This window comes from Pelodiscus sinensis, chromosome 20, assembly GCF_052426305.1.
Source record: "Pelodiscus sinensis isolate ZL-2025 chromosome 20, ASM5242630v1, whole genome shotgun sequence".
NCBI lineage: Eukaryota > Metazoa > Chordata > Testudines > Trionychidae > Pelodiscus > Pelodiscus sinensis.
The window spans coordinates 17,287,636-17,298,623 of record NC_143071.1 but is presented as its reverse complement, the minus strand read 5'-3'; the positions used below and the strand labels follow the sequence as shown (position 1 = coordinate 17,298,623).

Here is a 10,988-nt window from a genome sequence, read left to right as displayed (position 1 = left end):
CTTCCCTTATTCAATCATTTCAGTCACAGGATGAACTCAGCCCCCACTTCTTTGTTTTCACGTGAGACTAGAGTCACTGCCGAGGCTAGAGCCTCCTGCTCTCCAGACTCTGGAGCGTTTGTTGCTTCACCCTCAGCAACTGGGCTGTGTCTGTTCCCACTGCCCTGGACATACACAGATTCATCACTCTCTCCCCACCACCATCTCAGAGCTGCCTCTGAACTGACCCCACCTCAGCAGCCCATCCACAAGCCTCCACACTGCTGCTAGATCCTGGGCCAGCTGTGGGGAGGTTTAGTGGCCCCAGAGCTCCTTGCAAAGAGAGGCGTTTCCCCCCGGCCTCTGGAAAAGTCCCACTGGCACAGATGCTGCTGCTAATGTTCTGTGCAGTGTGAACCCCCATGGGGTTTGTAAATTTTAAGCCCCCCTTCAGAAGAACTTGGCTTGTCCAATTAAAAGAAGCAGAAAGGGTTGTTTCCTAGCGAGAAACTACATGTAGGCTCTTTGTCCTTCCTGTGCAGCTATGAAGGGGAGGAGTGTGGTCAGGGGTTGCTGTTGAGAATATTTCTGAAATATTCAATCTAGTTGCAGTGGCAGCAGGAGAGTTGAGAAAGGTAAATGACAGCATTTCAGCTCCCACCTTCCTCCTCACATATTCTATGGCCTACTAGGGACACTGAACAACCACAGCAACTTCAGTTCAGAGCAAGCACCCGTCTCTGCAACTCTTCCCTAAGGATTGGCACCTTCTGTGGGCCTGGGGCCCTACCCATTTGCCGGAAGAAGGTCCTGAGCCAGTCTAAAAACCGGGTGATTTATCTAAAACACTTTCTTTGCTCTGGGTCCTGGAGAAATCAGTTTGAACTAAGAGATGGGGAGCTAGAATGTTTCCAGGGGGTGGCTGCAAAAGGCTGATGATCAAGGAAGTACATTAACTGCCCCCATCCATACACCAGAACGTGCACGCAATGCCACAGCAACACCTAGGCTACGTCTAGACTGGCATGATTTTCCACAAATGCTTTTAACGGAAACGTTTTTCCATTAAAAGCATTTGCAGAAAAGAGCGTCTAGTTTGGCATGGATGCTTTTCCGCAAAAGCACGTTTTGCGGAAAAGCATCCGTGCCAATCTAGGCGTGGTTTTGCGCAAGAAAGCCCCAATTGCCATTTTTGCCATCGGGGCTTTTTTTGCAAAAAACAGTTTTTAGCTGTCTACACTGGCCCTCTTGCACAAAAACATTTCCGGAAAAGGGCTTTTGCCCGAACGGGAACGTCAAAGCATTTGCGCAAGAAGCACTGATTTCGGACAGTGGAACGTCAAGCGGCCAGTGTAGACAGCTGGCAAGTTTTTGCACAAAAGCGGCCACTTTTGCAGAAAAACTTGCCAGTCTAGACACAGCCCTAGAGAACCAGGGAGAGACTGTAAGGGGGAAAAGACACGGTCACAGGAACAGTTCCTTGCACATAACCAGTCTCTGCGCAGCTCCAGCCTCTGCTCTGTGTCTGCACAGGGTTATGTTTTCCAAGCACAAAGAGGAGAGACAGAGTTTGCCTGAATGATCCATTTTTGCTGAAGAAAGCCAACAAAGAACCAAGGTTAAGCATCCTGGAGGGATCACGGGAAGTCGTGGGAGTCGTTGTTACAGCCACTTCAAACTAAGGCACAGGGAAGGCACCAGCACTAGGACAGACAGCCTGAAACATGTGGCTGGAACCAAGAAACCACAAGAAGAGCTAGGCCCTGCTACTAAGCACATTCCTGCTTACAACTCCACTGCCCAGGATGCAAACTTGGCAAGAATACAGCTGAAGGTGTGAAAACACAGGCTGTCCAAGGTCGTACCAAGCACTAGGTATTCGCTAAACACATCCCGGCAGGGCGGTACAAGAATGTGCTGGTACAAAGCTATGGGATCAACACAGACTCCCTGAAAAGGGTAAAGGGACACCCAGAGCCCTCCTGAAGAGACAGTCGGAAGAGCAGGATAATGACTGGAGAAGTTTTGTTTCAACCAACACCTGAACTAGGTGTAGGATAATATGTTACTTGTTCATATCAGTATATAAAAAGGGGTCACAGAAGGTACATCTCTGCAATGCCCCTCAGCCACACACAACCCTGCTGCTGACCGAGTTGGTCTCTTGGCACGGGAATGAATGGGTCAGTATCCCTGAAGAAGCTGAGGGGAGGGTAGCACTGTGTTTTGTCAACAAGAAACCTGATCAAGGGCCTTTGCCCACCTAACCAACTCTGTCATCATTCGCACAGTCTGATCTGCTGGCCTGGTCACCAGACCAGATCCGCAACAAGACAATACGCACAAGCAGCCCACAACAGGTGTCACTGTATCAGGGCCCTCAGCACCATGGAAAGGTGGTGTGATGGCTCTGGTATCCACCTGTCTCCAGCTAACCTCACGACCCCTGGCGGGTGGTATGTTCTGCGGTGATCAGCCTATAACAGAGGAGGGGGGGATACCCCAAGGCACTGATGGTACAAAGCCATGAGACACAGCCTACGTGGACAGTCCTGAGAGGGGCTGGGTACCCAAAGTTCCTACTGGTTTTCGAAGGAGATGCAGGAACTCAGCTCTGTTCAGAACAGGCCCATTCTGATGGAAGTGGAACATTCTGTTATAAGGGCAGTAACCTAGACAAACAGCGTCGGAGACAGGCAGGGGAGAGGAACCCAGGTATAAGCTTTCACAGGTGGGGGTTGCATAAATCCCACACCATCCAAATCACAGGGAGGGAGCTGGCCATGAGCCTGCAACAAACAGAGCCCAGCTGGTGACCCGATCTGAAGTGCAATTTGATTCATTCTAGAGTTTTTAGAGCCAGACTGAGCCCTCCCCCTACAGCTCCTCTGGCAGGGATTTGGGGCTGGTCACTTTGATCACTTTGCCCAAATAAGGAAGAAGGGGGGGACAATGACTCACAACTCGATTGTGATGCAGCAATTGGATTAGGTCACTCACCGGGGACTGCAGCATTTCACACCAGGGCTACTGCCAGTGGGTCTAAAGATGGGGACCACGGCAAAGGAGTCAGATCTTCCAGGGCCCAGTTAAAGAAGGGAGGTAGATACAGCAGGAGAAAGGAGGAAGGAAAATCAGGGACAAAGCTGCTGGATAGAGGGAGGTATCAATGAGGGAGGAGGGGGGGGAATTAGACTAGGTAAGAAAGAAACACCAGAGAAGTGCAGAAGGGGAAGAGACAAGAAACAAGAGGGAGATGAGAGAAAGGGGATGGGCAAAGAGACTACAAGAGAAGAGAAAGGAGAAGAAGCACAGAAGGAGTGGATGGGGGTGAGAACCTCGTCTGATTTCTTTAGCTTCAGGTAGAACCCTGATTGCCTTTCCCAAGACACAAGCAAAGCAGCCAGTTGTAACGTTCAGAGCTTACTAAGGCAGGCATTTGTACAATGCAAACAGGAATGGATACAAGTGGCCATAGATGAGAGGTGCCATCACCGTCCAAAAATGACATTGCAGTGACCTATGTCTGCTGATTTGACCATTGCAGCTTATTTGTCAGAGATTCTATTGCACCACTTAAGACATAAAAAGAGAAAATGAGTCTTCTTATCAAAAAGTGAGGGATTCACCTTCTCATAGCAATGGAGAGCTAACTAACCAAACTGATGATACTTTCAGGTCACAGGCGTGAATCCATCTTTCGTTGTCAAAGTCTACTAGCAAGTTTAGTAACTATAAAGCAATGTACAGAACCAAAGCTGCTGAAAGGTCAGAGAATTATCTACTTGCTCCATTCAAAGATAAGGAAACAGTAAGTTATATCCACTAGATTTTAAACAATACAGCTGATGGTACAGGGAGAAACAAACAAACCGCTATAGCGGTTCATCCCACAGACAGTATGCATTGTACTCACTCTTGCCAAATTAATCCAAGGACAAATCATTTACATTTGTTTCCTGACAAAACTACTGTTTGTCAAACAGCTCTTTGCAGCATGGAAGGATGCAGTTTCCAGGAATGAATTACCTGACCTAACTGATCCATCCCTTTTGGAAGGTAAGAAATACATTACACATGCCATTGCCCACAACAGTCAATGGTTCTGGTCATATTCAGAAGTGGAAGAAAAGGTAACTGATGAAAACTGCATGTCTCTAAAGAAGGGAAGTTGAGATACACAAGGACACAAGAAGCTGCTGTACAGAACACTGGAACACAAACTGGGAGCTGCTTCTTCAGACGTAAGTAAAGCAGCTGGCAATTCTAACCAGTTATAGTAATAGCGCCTCCTTTCTAGATAGGGCTGTGGATTGTTCCTACAAAGAGGTAGCAGTAATGTTATTTAAAAAAAAAATAATAATAATTGCAGCATAAAAAGGAGCTTTAACCTTCTCTTCCATTTTCAGAGATGAGTTAATCCACTGATTTCAGGATTGATCATTCTTGCCTATGGACAAAAGGGAAGAAGAAATCAGTGGAACTGATCATTTCTATCAAGAGGTAAGGAATCCATCTCCTCAGAGTGCAGGGCCAGGAATAACAGTTTCCATTTTTATTTTTAGGTGAAATGAAGGTCTTACCATTCAAGGAGGAAGATAGGAGGCTGCTGAATTAATGGTAAAGTCAGACAGGTGCTATACCTGCCCAGAGAGAAAAAAGCATCTTTTCCTTCTACTCTGGAAAAAACCAAAAATGTTCCAATTTCTGCTTCAAGTTTTAACCCATCTAGCTGGCCATGAGCATCCAAGAATAAAAACCATGTGGTAGACCTTAATGAAAAGCAAATTAGCAATGAAATGTCTCTACGGGACTAATGATCAGGCTGCTAAGTAACCGTCTCCATTGAAAGCACTTCAAGGCTGGTAACAAGTCATAATAGCAACTACAATTCTGTCAAACTACCTGATTGCTGGTTTTGCTGATTTGAAATGTGAATGGGTGGACATTCCTACCAGAAAGAAGGGAGGGGAAATGGCTGTCCTCCACAAGAGGTAAGAAATACCAGACTCCACATAGCCACGTGTATGTCAAGCAGTGTCGATTTCACTTTCAGGTAGAAGAACTGGTTGTTGACCTTACCTGAGAATGTGAAAAACAAACACAAAAGTTAAAGCCTCATGGACTTTCCCGATGTTCAATACATGGAGGAAATAACAGCCTCTTGGAAGAATCAAGGAAATAAAGGTTAGTTCCTTCAAACAGCTCTGCTAGATGGAAATTTGAATTGGAAGCAATTCAGCAGCACATCACAGGCAGAGATGAGCATTTCCGTTTTCCTGGTTGTCAGATGAATCTGGTGCTAAAGCCACACGTACAAACCAAATCAATCAAACTGGCATTCATTGATTGGGTTGCCAGATGGTTTCAACAAAAAACCAGACACACTTGACATTACATCATAATCTACATTACATCTTATTTAGAAAATACTGGACACCTATATTTTCTCATTAATATTGTCTCAATTTGTTTCCCAAACAGAAAACTCAAATACTGGACTGCACAGTTCAAAACCGGACAGCTGGCAACCCTACTCCTTGATTGTTACTGCAGATCACATATCTCCAAATGGAAGGAGACTAGAGAACTATTGTGTTCTAGAAGGGATTAATGCAATTGGAATGAGCTGAGCCAGGCATATCAATTGGTAAGAAAAACCAAAAAAAACCCCTCTCATTCTTTAACGTTCAAGTGGAAATGAATGGATCCTCTCATTCTTTCAGATGTGGGAAATGTAGCTGAACTGAACTCTGAGGATGATAAAACTTTAGGAAGTTCCTAAAACATCTCTCACTGAGGCCAAGAGGTAAGGAACTCACCTGAGAACGTTGGAGAAGGAATTAACGGATCTGGTTTCCTTTTCAGGTGACAGAAATGCAGTTAGTTTTCAATCCTTGTGAGGCCCAATCATCAGTAGTCCCATTATTAAGAATAAAGGAAGATGTAGCTAAAATCTGCAGCGAGGAAGGAAAATTTACCTTCTGTGGCTAAAAGGGGAAGACTCATCACCATCAAGTTTCAAACCCACAATATAGCAGGCCGACAAGGAGGTGAGTGTTTGTGTTTCTGTTGTACAAACTGCTTGACAATCTGTTCCCTTTGGCAACCTTTCTGAGACCGTAAAACCAATGAGGAACCACATTCCTTGTCCAACTTTGACCATACAGCCAAGGCTGGGCTTTTTGAGAACTAAGTTGCAAAGCAGATTTACCTTTTCAGGAGATCAGGGTTACAGATGCTCAGATTTTCCAGCTCCAATGAATGGCTCAAAGCCATTCCTATCATCCTGAAGGACAATTGGTTCTCTGAAGATATGAAACCCCAGACACTCCATTCAACAGAGCCACAGAATTGGCTCTGAGGAGAGGTAAGAGAAGCATGTGACAAGCCTAACAAATGTGCAATCAGCTTCACAAAATTGCTAACTTATGTTGTCCCAATGAGTTTGTTACAGGTGATCACACATCTCAGAGTCTGAGAGGAGCCACGTGTGATGGCCAACACAAGGGGATTCATCTTTGTCAGGAGGTGAGGAACCTGCTTATCCCTGAGTGCAATTCAGTGGCTGTGGTTGTACTTTTGGAGGAAGGGAAAACAGCCTGTGTGGACAGCATTCAAGAAACGATGTTCAAAACTTGCATGGTGCATTATTGGGCTAAGAGAACAGCGGGTTCCGTCTGCTGGGATGCAAGGAGAAGGGGGCTACATGGGAGAAGAGGAAAGCCCTGGAGATTGGCTAATACTGGGCCACAGATCACGGCCAGACAAGACAGGGTCCTTGCTCGCATGCACAGGGTGAAATCGATCGCCATATTTGGGATCAGGAAGGAATTTTCCTCCAGGGCTGACTGGCCAGAGACTCTGGAGGTTTTTCGCCTTCCTCTGGGGCATTGAGCAAGGACCAGCCCTTTGGGCCATTTAGAAACAGACAATAAAATCCGTCAAAGAGAACATGTCTCATTTTGTCCTTTGTATTTTCTAAAGACCCGTCCCATGCCCCTCAACCATACCCACGCTCCCAGCCACATAGTGGGGGAGGGTTCCATGTGGGTGTGCTGCCCCTCCCCTGCTCAGCTTCAGCATGGCCCCACATGTGGTGATGGAGAGAGTAGCCTATCACCCTCAGAGGGGGACAAGTGTGTGCATGGCCCCTAGGGGTCGGTGGGGAGCTTGGCAGGTGCCCAATCCAGGGGAAGCAGGAAGCACAGAGGCACCGTTTGCATGGTCCTCTCTCAGGATGCCCCTAGGGACCATGGCAGGGCCTTCAGCCTGCCGCATCGAAGTGTCTGCTGTGCTGCTGTGGTCATAAGAACCCCCTGGATACACCTCAGGCTCTGGAGGGGTGGTCAGTGAACCCAAAGCTACTGTGCCAGTGCCAGGGTGGGGCCACTGCTTTCTGAGCTCCCGCACTGGCCTCACAGACTCGAATCAAATGCAGCACCAGCAGCCCCTTTCTCCAGGGGGAGGCACTGGGCAGCGGGCATGCAAGAATGTCTTCCCTTCAGCCAGCTCTTTTCCAGGGGCTATGGCTTGAAGCCTGCTCTCCTGTCCAGAATGCCCAGGTGATCCGGCTGTCTCCTCTCTCCAACTCCCAAGAAAGAGCTGGGTCAGCCCAGAAGAGCTCGTTCCTCCCGCGTTACACACTGAGGGCTCATGGTGACTGGGAGCATAACATGGCATCAGGGTCAGTGTTAGGAGCTCACAGCTGGAGGGGATGAGAAGAGGAAGGGGGCCAGCAATGCATTACTTCAGTGGCACATTTCTATTTAACCTCCGGTTGCTGCAGCCTGTCTTACACAATCCCCCATGTCCACGTCCTTCTCCTCTCCAGTCCTCTTCCCAGCCACACACTGAACCCAAACCTCAGGGCCACGCAGACAGCGTTGCTGTTTGGGAATCTCAAGTGTGTGTACACCCAGCCTCCCACAAACCTTCAGAGGCCCAATTTGCTCTGCAGGGGGAGAGTATTGATTTCCCAAGGTGAAATCAATCGCAGTGACTCAGCCCTTGGGAAGGTGGTTGTAGGGAGAATCAGGTCTCCCATGGGCAAAGATACGATGTGATTTGGAGGTGTCACTCACAACAGTGCAGGAGGGGAACTAACACTAGAGAAAAGCAAACTGGGGGAGGGCCGGCATCTTGGTTTTGTAAAATCGCTGTTGAACTTCTGTTCGGCAAAACAAACCACAACTGAGGGTTGGGGGAGGGACGTCAGATTAGGTTTTCATGTTAATGTAAAACCCAGACATCCTGGAGAGGGGGAGGAGTGATGATTCTGGCACATCTCAGCCAGACCCCAACGTCACGCACTGCCTGCATACATGATGCCTGGGAGGAGCTGGCTGTCGGTGTAAAACCAACAATTAAAGCTGCTCATCCCCTAACATACATTGTGCAGTCTTGGTGGTCATGTCGCCCAGCCTGCAAAACAAAGAGCTGTGCTCTGCGTGGAGAAGTCCAGAGCTTAAGTGTGTTTCAGGGCTTCCACACAGCCTGTGTCCCCACACTTTAGCCAGGGTTAAGCACCGCTAGAAGAGTGACAGCTATGTAAGGATGCCTGACACTTCCTCATTACAAGTCCTACTTCCAATTATGCGGCCTTTACCTAGTGCCAGAGAACTTTTGCTATACAGGTGAGAGAAGACACTGAGCTGGTGAAAGTGGCTGTAGAAGACACACATCCCAACACACGATTCTCTTCAGTGCAGAGTTTAATTAAATGAAAGAGATTTGGAAACCTCCTTTACCTACCTAGATCTTTTCAGCAAATATGTCTGGCTGCAAGGGGGAGAGCTGAGGTTCACTAGAAGATCATAAGGGAATGTTAATGCCAACAGCTGGAGTATTGTGTCCAGTTCCATGTATCATGTTTCGGGAAGGATGTGGGAAAAATCAGAGAAAGTCCAGAGAAGAGCCACAAAAAGGATTAAAGACCTAGGAAACATGGCATATGAGAGAAGAATGAAAAAATTGGGTTTAGTCTGGGGAAGAGAGGACTGAGAGGGGACATGAAAACAGTTTGCAAATATTCAGAAAGCTGCTACAATTTACCTCAGGAGACAGGTAAATTATTGTCAACACTCTTTGAGGACAGGACAAGGAGCAATGGGCTTAAATTGCAGCAAGGGAGGGTTAGGTGGGATATTAGGAGAAACTTCCTAACTGTCCAGGTGGTTAAACACTGGAATAAATTGCCCAGGGGAGTTGTGGAATCTCCATCACTGGAGATTTTTAAGAGCAGGTTAGATAGATATCTATCAGGGACGATGTAGACGGGTGCTTGGTCCTGCTGTGAGGGCGGGGGATGGGACTTCATGGCCTGTCAAGGTCCCTCCCAGTTCTAGTGTTCTATGATTCTGAAAGAGCAGATCACATCACAGAAGTGAAAATTATTCTAGGAACCAGCTAGTGCCAAGGCCTTCAGCTAGTGGGCAGAGAAGCTTCCCTTATTTAGTCATTTCAGCCATGAGACAAACTCTGCCCCCGCTTCTTTGTTTTCACATGAGACGAGAGTCATTTTCAAGAATAGAGCCTCCTGCTCTCCAGACTCTGGAGCATTTGTTGCTTTGCCCTCTGTAGCTGGGTTGTGTCTGTTCCTGCTTCCCTGGACATACACAGATTCATCACACTCCCCTGTCCCACCACCATCTCGGAGCTACCTCTGAACTGACCCCAACTCAGCAGCCCGTCCACTGGCCTCCACACTGCTGCTAGATCCTGGGCCAGCCGTGGGGAGGTTTAGTGGCACCAGAGCTCCTTGTAGAGAGAGGAGTTTCCCCCCGGCCTCTGGAAGGGTCACTTTGGTACAGGTGCTGCTGCTAATATTCTGTTACCGCTACGCAGTGTGAACCCTTATGGGGCTTGTTAATGTTAAGACCCCCTTTAGAAGAATGTGGCTTGTCCAATTAAAGCAGCAGAGAGGGTTGTTTCCTAGTTAGAAAGTACATGTAAGCTCTTTGTCCTTCCTGTGCAGCTATGAAAGGAGGTTGGGTTGTGTGTGGACAGGGGATGCTGCTGAGAATATTTCCAAAATTCTCCCTGTGACGTGTTTCAATCTAGTTGATTGAAACACATGTCATGGAGAATTTTGTGGTGGCACAAGAGATGAGAAAGATAAATGACAACCCTTCAGCTTCTCCTATTCTGCATCTATTGGCCTCCCATCTTCTTTCTGACATGTTCCATGGGCTACCGTGCCAAATTCTGCAGCCTCCTGGATTCTGTGGCATTCCTGGGGAAGCTCTTCTGAAGTGTGCCACTTTTTTGTAGGGAGATTTGGGCAACTGGGAATGTATGGAGTGCACCTTGGGGCTGTAGGAAGAGCATCTTTGCTGGATGTTTCTGCTAAAAATGATCAAAAGATGAAGCAATAGTTTTACTTTGAGGTTGATGTTTTGTTTTTGGAAAAGGAATTTTGCTGATAATACATCTGATTCAGAAAGTGGTGATATTGCATTTCACTGAATCATACAACTTCCTACTAACAGATATACAGGCAGTCCCCGGGTTACGTACAAGATAGGGACTGTAGGTTTGTTCTTAAGTTGAATCTGAATGTAAGTCGGAACTGTCGTCCAGATTCAGCCGCTGCTGAAACTGATCAGCAGCCTGTACCCTTCTGTTCACCATCTTTGTAAGACTGTGATAATTTTTGTAGAAAGTAGATCTTGGGAGGGATCAGGGGAAAGCTCATAATTTGCTGAACATTATTGTCCTGGCAAAATATGGGTGACAACATTGTATGTACACTTCTACTGTATAACATTACTGAGAAATGAAAGTTTAGAAAAACAGGCAAAAAGCAAATGGATGCTTCAGCCAGTTGTTTACACAACCAGATTGCCTAGCATTTGCTTAAGAGGCCATCAGTAGGCAGGAAGCATGATGTGAGAAAGAAAGCTGCATTTTGAGAAAACAACTTATTTTTGGTGGCTGTGTGGAGTTTTAGTGCATTTGCCTTCTCCCTATAAACTTTCATTTTACATCCACCCCTTTATTTCCATTTT

At 46.9% G+C, this 10,988-nt stretch overlaps 1 long non-coding RNA gene across 4 annotated transcripts; it reads left to right on the top strand.

The window, feature by feature from the left end:
- Positions 1–2,994: 2,994 nt before the first annotated feature.
- Positions 2,995–6,923, top strand: LOC149521945 (uncharacterized). Of its 4 annotated transcripts, none has more exons than XR_016347578.1 (5): positions 2,995–3,309; positions 3,658–3,790; positions 3,966–5,166; positions 5,464–5,629; positions 5,706–6,923. It is a non-coding gene; the product is annotated as an uncharacterized LOC149521945 (long non-coding RNA). The 4 variants fall into 4 exon arrangements; XR_016347576.1 differs by having other exon boundaries at positions 3,658–4,223; positions 4,389–5,166; XR_016347577.1 differs by having other exon boundaries at positions 3,658–5,166; positions 5,721–6,923.
- Positions 6,924–10,988: the final 4,065 nt, after the last annotated feature.